Here is a 9,631-nt window from a genome sequence, read left to right on the forward strand (position 1 = left end):
TCCTACATCGTACAGATTAATATTCTATCAGTAGTTAGTTTTGACTAAAGGAAGGATGATTTTCTTGTATGAAACAGGAATTTTGCAAGTTCCAGTATACTCAAGGGGGATTAATGTTTGGCTTCAGTATTTTGTTTTTAGGGAAATGATAAGTTATATACCGTATTGATCATTGCATTTCTAAGGATCGTTCATCCTATATAAGAAAATTGGGTTTGCGCTTACACACATTTTCTTACTAGTTATTCCAGTTTTTTATTACCATTCTAAGATACAAGAAGTGGATCTAGGCTTACATTTTATATATATATATATATATATATATATATATATATATATATATATATATATATATATATATATATATATATATATATATATATATATATATATTTGGTATGTGTGCTTACCTTTACTTTTTCTCCACAAGTTTGATAACAATCAATATTTTAGAAACTTGTAAATATTTTTGCTGGGTTCTGCGAAAAAGGCCTTTTCTTTCAATTTCACTTACTTGTGAACTGTTTCTTGATTTTTAGTGAATTAAAAAGGCTTGTAAATTTATATGCAGGACTTTTATTTTAGCTTTCAAGTTAAAGGGGTTTCTTTTTCTCTAGTTTCCCGTTTAATTGTTCATTATTGCTCATATAGTTTATTTATTTTCTCATTACCGTTTACTGCGGGGGTATTGGAGCCTTTGGGCTTATGGGTTCCTGCTTTTACGACTAGGGTTGTAGCTCAGCAAGTAATAATGATAATAATAATAATAATGATAATAATGATAATAATTAGTTCTTTTGTTTAATTTATATACATATATATATATATATATATATATATATATATATATATATATATATATATTTATATATATATATATATATATATATATATATATATATATATATATATATATATATATATATATTATGATGTTCCCCAGATCGTGATTGGGTTAATGCTTCTATTCTATAGTGTTCGTTGCCCAGCCCAGTTATTAGTCCTACAAGTTCAGTTGGCAATTCACTGATCAGTCCTTCCTGCCTGGTGCTCGCCGGACTGGGGTTCGAATTCCGCTCAAACTTGATAGTTTCTTAAGTGTCTGCAACCTCATCTTCCTTATGAGCTGGGGAGGAGGTTTTTGGGGAGCCTATAGGTTTACCTGTTGAGTCATCAGTGGCCATTGCCTGGCCTCCCTGGTCGTAGCTTGGGTGAGAGAGGGCTTGGGCGCTGACCATATGTATATATGGCAAGCATGTAAGGCATTGTCCTGCTAGCTAAGGATAATGTCAGTGTCCCTTGCCTCTGCCACTCATGAGTAGCCTTTAAATCTGTAAACTAATGGAAATCTCCAACTACTGTACACGAGTTTGCCTTTGTTCATTGTCGAATGTGTACAGAGTTTTAATTCATTGCTGCTTTTTGTAGGGCTTCCTTTCCTGATGTCGGTTGGTTCGAACATTTCATAATCATTGTCGTTCGTCAAGTCTGCATTCTCTTGTTTTGGAGGAACAGCTCCTACTCCCTAACTTTTTCCCTTACGTTTAGTAAACTATAGCAAGGATATGTACTCGTGAGGCTTATTTCTTTTATGTCGATGTTTTGCCAAGTTTCTCTTAGCAGTATATATGGTATTATATCGAGCTAATTAATTTCTTTATGTCCTCGCATTTCGATAGTTTTGTTTCAAATGGACTAAATGATTGAGGGACATTTTAAATCGTATTTATTATTCATAGTCGGTTTCATTTTTGTAATCATGCATAACATGAATAAGGGGATTCTGCAGAAACTGATGTATTTGGAGTCCTTTTGTAATATTGGCCATTAGAATTATAAAAAAGGTCGAATTGTATAACCAAGTATTATTATCCTATTTTTCGCAAGACTAAATAATTCGCAGTATTCTTGAAATCTTCTTCCAGCTGTTGTGGCGGGATGTTGCAAAAACAACCCCCACACCCTTGAATCTTACTTACTTACAATGGTCTCCACAAAACAAACTTTCCCCTTACGTAATCTACAACCAGACTCTTGGACAAAAGGACAAAACAAAACAAAACATAACCTTAAAACTATAATTCTTAAACCTTAAAATAAATCATAAACCATCAACATTCAAAATAAATACTTTAAACCAATCAAAACTTAACGCTTTAAACTAATCAAAACTTAACACTATAAGATAAATAAAACTAAATATATAATTAACAAAAAAACCTTTCCGCAATCCAATAAATCCTAACGAAACTTAAAACTAACCGCAACCCAAACATGAAAACACAAAACACATATATTACGAGTTCAACACCAAAATTTGTATGCTCATATATATTATTTGCAACACAGTCGTTCACAAACTGCCGAACTGTCTTTCACGGCACAACCCTCAATCTGTGATTAACAGGTTAAACTGTATGGCAAGTTGCCACCACTGCCTCCCTAATCGGGGTCGTAATCATCATCGTCATCATCCTTATCATCATTATCATCATCAATAGCAGCAATCGAAATAAACAGGCCAGGTCATCGACAATCGTTAATCCAAAAAAAAGCAGTCTAAATATGATCAGTTCCAGGCCAGGTCATCAACAGTAATCCACTTTCTAGAAATTTAGTCACTCCAAAGGAGGAATCGCAGCCTGCCAAAATAAAAAAAGAAAAACACTTACGAACACTTCTAGCTAACTGAACTATCGCACTATAATCAAAGATAAATAATAAATTGTTCCTATCATTCACAATCACGACAAGCAAAGATAAACAAAACTGTACTTACTTTGAAAATCAAAAAACACTTCCACGCTGGTCGAAAATATATAAATAGTTATCCAGCACTCACACAACTGCCTTAAGCTGCAGTCAAATAAAAAAAGCATTCGCTCCGAAACATTCACCACTGTCGTAACCTTACTAAAAATGTAAACAAACAATCTCATTTATACCAACAGTCTTCCTCACCACAAACGATCGTTACACTAACTACTTTCGCTCGCTAACACAATATCTCTCTCTCTCTCTCTCTCTCTCTCTCTCTCTCTCTCTCTCTCTCTCTCTCTCTCTCTCTCTCTCTCTCACACACAGGATTTGGCAAAACAAAAATAAAAATAAAGCAAAAATAAATCCTCCACATTCCTCCCCCCTTACTTTGCCAAATCCTTCTCACACAACACTTACATTATTTTTTTCATAACCCAGTCGCAGTCGGGAACGGGACCTCTACTCCGAGTAACTGGGCCTCCATATACTCTCTCATTCACTTCTTCCTTATCACAATCATTCGCTACATTAACACTATTCCTATCTAAATCCCTATCATCTAATATATCATGTACAATCATATCTACCTCGTTCTCATCTGGCCCTATAATTACACTCATTTCTGTAAACAGTTCATCCATTTCATCAAAAACATTCTCAACTTTAGCAAAAGATTCATTCATACTACTAATCATTCTCCTGTCTCTCATTCTCGCATTCGTCATCCTTTCTTTTACATCACCTAAGGAAAAGCCACACACACTATAGGTATCATTCATACTCAGCCATGATTCATCTGTATTAACACATTTATCTTCCATACACACTTGCACATTTACACCCTTGTCATACTTATTTGTATTCTTACCTATACCTATAAATTTCCCTTGCACTTTCTCCTCACTTAAAACTTTCAAACGCCTCTTTTTCCTATATTCAACTAACACTAATTGTTTATTTTCCAGCCCTAATTTCTCATGCATACTAGGTTCATACTTGCTCATTTCCAACCAATTACTCATCCCATTCTCACAAACATTGATCTTATTCCTTCCACACACACAGGAGGACTCACCCAGCTGAACCCTCTTACACTCTAGTTTCCCGAGCATCCTGGCTGACTTATTCTCTTCTTCCTACATACCCTAGCTACATGCCCATCTGCACCACATTCAGTACACTTACCCCGTGGCTCCTTGCACATTCTAGCATAATGACCATCCTTACCACAATTACCGCAAATCACATTCATACGATTACTACGACATCCACTCGCCACATGCCCAATCATACCACACCGAAAACACTTAACCTCTTTCTCTTTCTTGCACTCACTAATTCTATGCCCTACCTCACCACATCCAAAACAAGCACCAAGAGCCCATCTACATTCATTCTTCTTATGTCCTACTTTCCCACATCTATAACACTTCTCTTCACGGATACAACTACCTGACCTATCTTGCGGCGCACTAGCACTCCTATCCCTCCAAACCTGATTCCCTTGCCTAAACCCTTCATTTGTCCTTACAGGTATTCCCACATTACTCGCCCTAACACTCCTATCTACTACACTATCAGCTACCCTCATCGGTCCTCTCATAACAGCATCTCTAAAACTAACAAATTCTGGCACACTTTCCTCCATTCCAGTTCTTACACTCACAGATTTACTTTCTTTCATACACCTATCCAACTCGTAATCCTCAACTATCTCTAAAATATCATCCCATGTCAATCTTTCTTTCGTCCACCTCATTTTCTCCTTCCGTTTCAAATTTACAAACTCAGCAACATTCTCGGGTACAGTAGCCAAAAACTTCCTCATTAACTCCTTATTCTCATTTATACCTTCATCCCCATACTTCTTCCTAGCTAAAGTTTCCAACCTACATACGTACATTGATATAGCTTCTCCTGCATTCATCCTTGCCTCATCAAAATCATTTTTACGCTTATACTTAACACTCCCTTTCATACGTTTTACCTGCTCAATTATTCTCGTTTTCACACTTTCATAATCAACGTCCCCTACACTCATTATCACTCCATACATCGTCAACAAATACCCAGTCAAATATTCTCCTAACTCCCTAGCCCAAACTCTTTTACTATCACCATACTTATCCTGACAATACCTCTCATACTCCTTGAAAAAATCATTTACATCCCTACTGCTATGCTCATTGAACCTTTCACACCGAGGTACCTCTCTCATAAACACAGTCTTACACACATCACGTTCATTCTCACTGCTATCATCACTGTCTACTCCCTTGTTACCTTCTTCCTCATTCGAATATAATGAATCCACTTCCACACTTAAATTCCTATCCTTAACCATTCCCTTCTTACCCTTTTTCTTACTTACCACTTTCACCCATTCACGATCGTCCTTGCTATCAGCCTGATACTTTTTCTTCTCTTTCTTCACATCACTTTTACCTTTCCTTTCATCTTTCCTCTCCCCTTTCTGTTCATCCTTACTATGCCTAATTCCCTTATCTTCAATATCACCATCACTATTACTACTATCACTATCACTTCCTTTCCCATTATCACCTACCTTAACCTTCTCTTTCACTACCAACCCATTACCCGAAGCGGAGGACACTCCTCCGACTGCACCTTCACCCATTATAGTTTTCATCATCCCCATGACTTGCCCCATCATATCTTCCATTCGTTTCTCCATTCGTTCTTCATTCTCTCGCATCCTCATCTCAACACATTCTTCCACTCTCTCTACTGTCCCCTTTAACTCCCTAAGCTCCTTCTGCATCGCCGCATTCTCCCAGTTCAACCTCTCATTCTCTATTAGCAACCTCTCCTCACGCTCCTTACTCAGCCGCAATTCCTCCTTCAGTAACTTGTTCTGCTCTTCCATTTTTCATCAACCTTAATCCTAAATTCTTAACCTAATTCCGTCCTTCGTCCAACAGTCCAGCTTCTATCCCACCTCAGCAGTCCCTGTTCGGGCGCCAAAATAATGTGGCGGGATGTTGCAAAAACAACCCCCACACCCTTGAATCTTACTTACTTACAATGGTCTCCACAAAACAAACTTTCCCCTTACGTAATCTACAACCAGACTCTTGGACAAAAGGACAAAACAAAACAAAACATAACCTTAAAACTATAATTCTTAAACCTTAAAATAAATCATAAACCATCAACATTCAAAATAAATACTTTAAACCAATCAAAACTTAACGCTTTAAACTAATCAAAACTTAACACTATAAGATAAATAAAACTAAATATATAATTAACAAAAAAACCTTTCCGCAATCCAATAAATCCTAACGAAACTTAAAACTAACCGCAACCCAAACATGAAAACACAAAACACATATATTACGAGTTCAACACCAAAATTTGTATGCTCATATATATTATTTGCAACACAGTCGTTCACAAACTGCCGAACTGTCTTTCACGGCACAACCCTCAATCTGTGATTAACAGGTTAAACTGTATGGCAAGTTGCCACCACTGCCTCCCTAATCGGGGTCGTAATCATCATCGTCATCATCCTTATCATCATTATCATCATCAATAGCAGCAATCGAAATAAACAGGCCAGGTCATCGACAATCGTTAATCCAAAAAAAAGCAGTCTAAATATGATCAGTTCCAGGCCAGGTCATCAACAGTAATCCACTTTCTAGAAATTTAGTCACTCCAAAGGAGGAATCGCAGCCTGCCAAAATAAAAAAAGAAAAACACTTACGAACACTTCTAGCTAACTGAACTATCGCACTATAATCAAAGATAAATAATAAATTGTTCCTATCATTCACAATCACGACAAGCAAAGATAAACAAAACTGTACTTACTTTGAAAATCAAAAAACACTTCCACGCTGGTCGAAAATATATAAATAGTTATCCAGCACTCACACAACTGCCTTAAGCTGCAGTCAAATAAAAAAAGCATTCGCTCCGAAACATTCACCACTGTCGTAACCTTACTAAAAATGTAAACAAACAATCTCATTTATACCAACAGTCCTTCCTCACCACAAACGATCGTTACACTAACTACTTTCGCTCGCTAACACAATATCTCTCTCTCTCTCTCTCTCTCTCTCTCTCTCTCTCTCTCTCTCTCTCTCTCTCTCTCTCTCTCTCTCTCACACACAGGATTTGGCAAAACAAAAATAAAAATAAAGCAAAAATAAATCCTCCACACTGTGACCAAATTGTAGAATTATCTTCCTAATCAAATAGTTGCATCGGTGAAGCTTCAGAAATTGGAACTTTACGTCAGTTTGTATTTATTATCTATGTTACTTATTCGTTTAACTGTTACTTAGCTTAATTGGTCTCATGATATGCTCTCTCTTTTATAGTTTGTTATATACAAGTACACTTTTGATGGCATTTGTGGACTATGAAAAAGCCTTTGATATCCTGCACTGGCCAATTTTATGGAGAGTCCTGCGTTATTATGGAATTCCTCTTAAATGTGTAAAATCCCCCATCTCTACCAAAGCCAACACCAGGGAAAGCCAGGTAATGGCTGGATAACTGAGTAGGCAAACCTATAGGCACCTCCAAAATGCCCTTCAGTAGCTCTCTCTCTCTCTCTCTCTCTCTCTCTCTCTCTCTCCTCTCTCTCTCTCTCTCTCTCTCTCTCTCCGCCCTTTTCATCTCGTGAGTTCACAACCTTTCATTCACTGATTGGAGTTTTTTTGTCATGGCATAAGCTCTCTCTCTCTCTCTCTCTCTCTCTCTCTCTCTCTCTCCTCTCTCCTCTCTCTCTCTCTCTCTCTCTCTCTCTCCTCCGCCTTTTTTATCTCGTGAGTTCACAACCTTTCATTCACTGATTGGAGTTTTTTTTTGTCATGGCGTAAGCTCTCTCTCTCTCTCTCTCTCTCTCTCTCTCTCTCTCTCTCTCTCTCTCTCTCTCTCTCTCTCTCTCTCTCTCTACCCGCGCTTTGAACCAAGAGCCCCAAGATATGAGGCCTTTCAACCCAAACCTGCACATTTAGAGCCCAACTACAAAGAATGCATCTATAATGCCAGGGGTTGGTGCAGATATGGGGACAGTTGCAGGTATACACACACAAATAAATATGAAGGCGAAAGAGCAAATATAATAGAAAAGTTGGATTTTTTAATGGCAGAATTCCGGGAAATGAAGAAAAGAACATCATATCAGAACAGGAAGGAAGCATGGGAGAATCCATATTATTACCAATATTAAATAATGGGGATGAAACACAAACCATAATAGTAATGAATGCACAGGGTTTAGTCACGAGTAACTCTAAAAGGAAAATAGAGTTCTTAGAAGAACTAACCCAAATTGAAAAAATAGATATATTAAATATAAGTGAAACATGGTATTCCCAAGAGACTGGCAGTGATGACCAGATAAAAGGGTTTCCAAACTTATAGATCAGACAGAAAAAATAGGAATCAAGGGGGAACCGCAATATATGGAAGAGACATAAATCAAGGAAAAGTATGTGAAAAATACAGCAACACAGAATGTGAATTGATTGCGGTAGAATTTGAATTTGAAAAACTAATGAATATTGTAGTTTACAGACCCCCAAACACTAAGGAGTTTGACATAATAATAGAAAAAATAGATGATATATGTAGAAACCATTTTAACTTTCCTTTCGTGGATTGGAAAGAACGGATAGAAGAAAGTGGTTGTATGTATACATATAAAAAAGATAGTAATAGTAGCGCAGAAGATAAGAGGCAATTTGAAAAGCTTCAAGATATGCTATTAGAACATAATATGCAACAAATAAACCACATTCCAACAAGAAAGGAAAATGTCCTAGATCTAGTATTTGTGAATGAGGTGAATTATGTTAAAGAAATAATAGTGTATAACACGGGAATTTCAGACCACAATGTCATAGAATTGATAGTTCATTCCAAAGCAAGTGATCACAGAATTAATAAAAGCACAAAACTTTGGGAAGGATATGGAAAATATAACTTTTACAGTAAGAATATAAAATGGTCAGAAATAAATGAAGAACTGAATAAAGAATGGAAAAATGTATTTATAAGTGATAATATACAGGTAAATACGGATATACTGTACAAAATACTGGAGAAAATTGTTGAAAAATATGTACCGAAAAAAAAAAACAATAAACAAAAGACGTACATAACAAGAGACAGAAGGATCTTATTTCAGAAAATTAAAAAGTGGAAGAAAAATCTTGCAAAAGAAAAAAATGTGTGGAAAATGAGGGAAATAAAATGTAAGATAGAAAATGCAGAACAAAAGATTATACAGTCGAAAGAAAATGAAAAAAGGGACTTAGAAGAAAGGACACTTCAAAATATAAAAAGAAACCCCAAAGTACTTTACTCCTATGCAAAAAAGATGAATAAAAGGAGAATAGAAATAGGCCCTCTAAGAATTGAAGGACGGCTAACGAATGAAAAAAAGGAAATATGCAACATATTAGCAGAAAAAATATAAGAGTGAGTTCAACGCCAAGAATTGCGAATGAGAATAATGAAACAGAAATGAGAGAAGAAAATGTTGAATATCTAACGGATATAGATATTAATGAAGCAGATATTGTTACGGCTATAAACGAAATTAAAAATGGATCGGCAGCCGGACCAGATGGAGTTCCAGCGATTTTGTTAAAAAAAAACTGCAAACACTATCGCGAAGCCACTTGCAATACTGCTAAGACAGAGTATAGATATGAGCGAGATATATGTTAAACATAAATTAGCTTATATAACCCCTATCTTCAAAAGTGGATCAAGACTAGAGGCAAGCAATTATAGACCTGTTAGTCTAACATCACATATTATGAAAGTGTATGAGAGGGTAATAAAAAAGAAAATAATGAACCATTTGGTCAAAAATAATTTG

The sequence above is a fragment of the Palaemon carinicauda genome, chromosome 37 (genome assembly GCF_036898095.1).
Source record: "Palaemon carinicauda isolate YSFRI2023 chromosome 37, ASM3689809v2, whole genome shotgun sequence".
Lineage (NCBI taxonomy): Eukaryota > Metazoa > Arthropoda > Malacostraca > Decapoda > Palaemonidae > Palaemon > Palaemon carinicauda.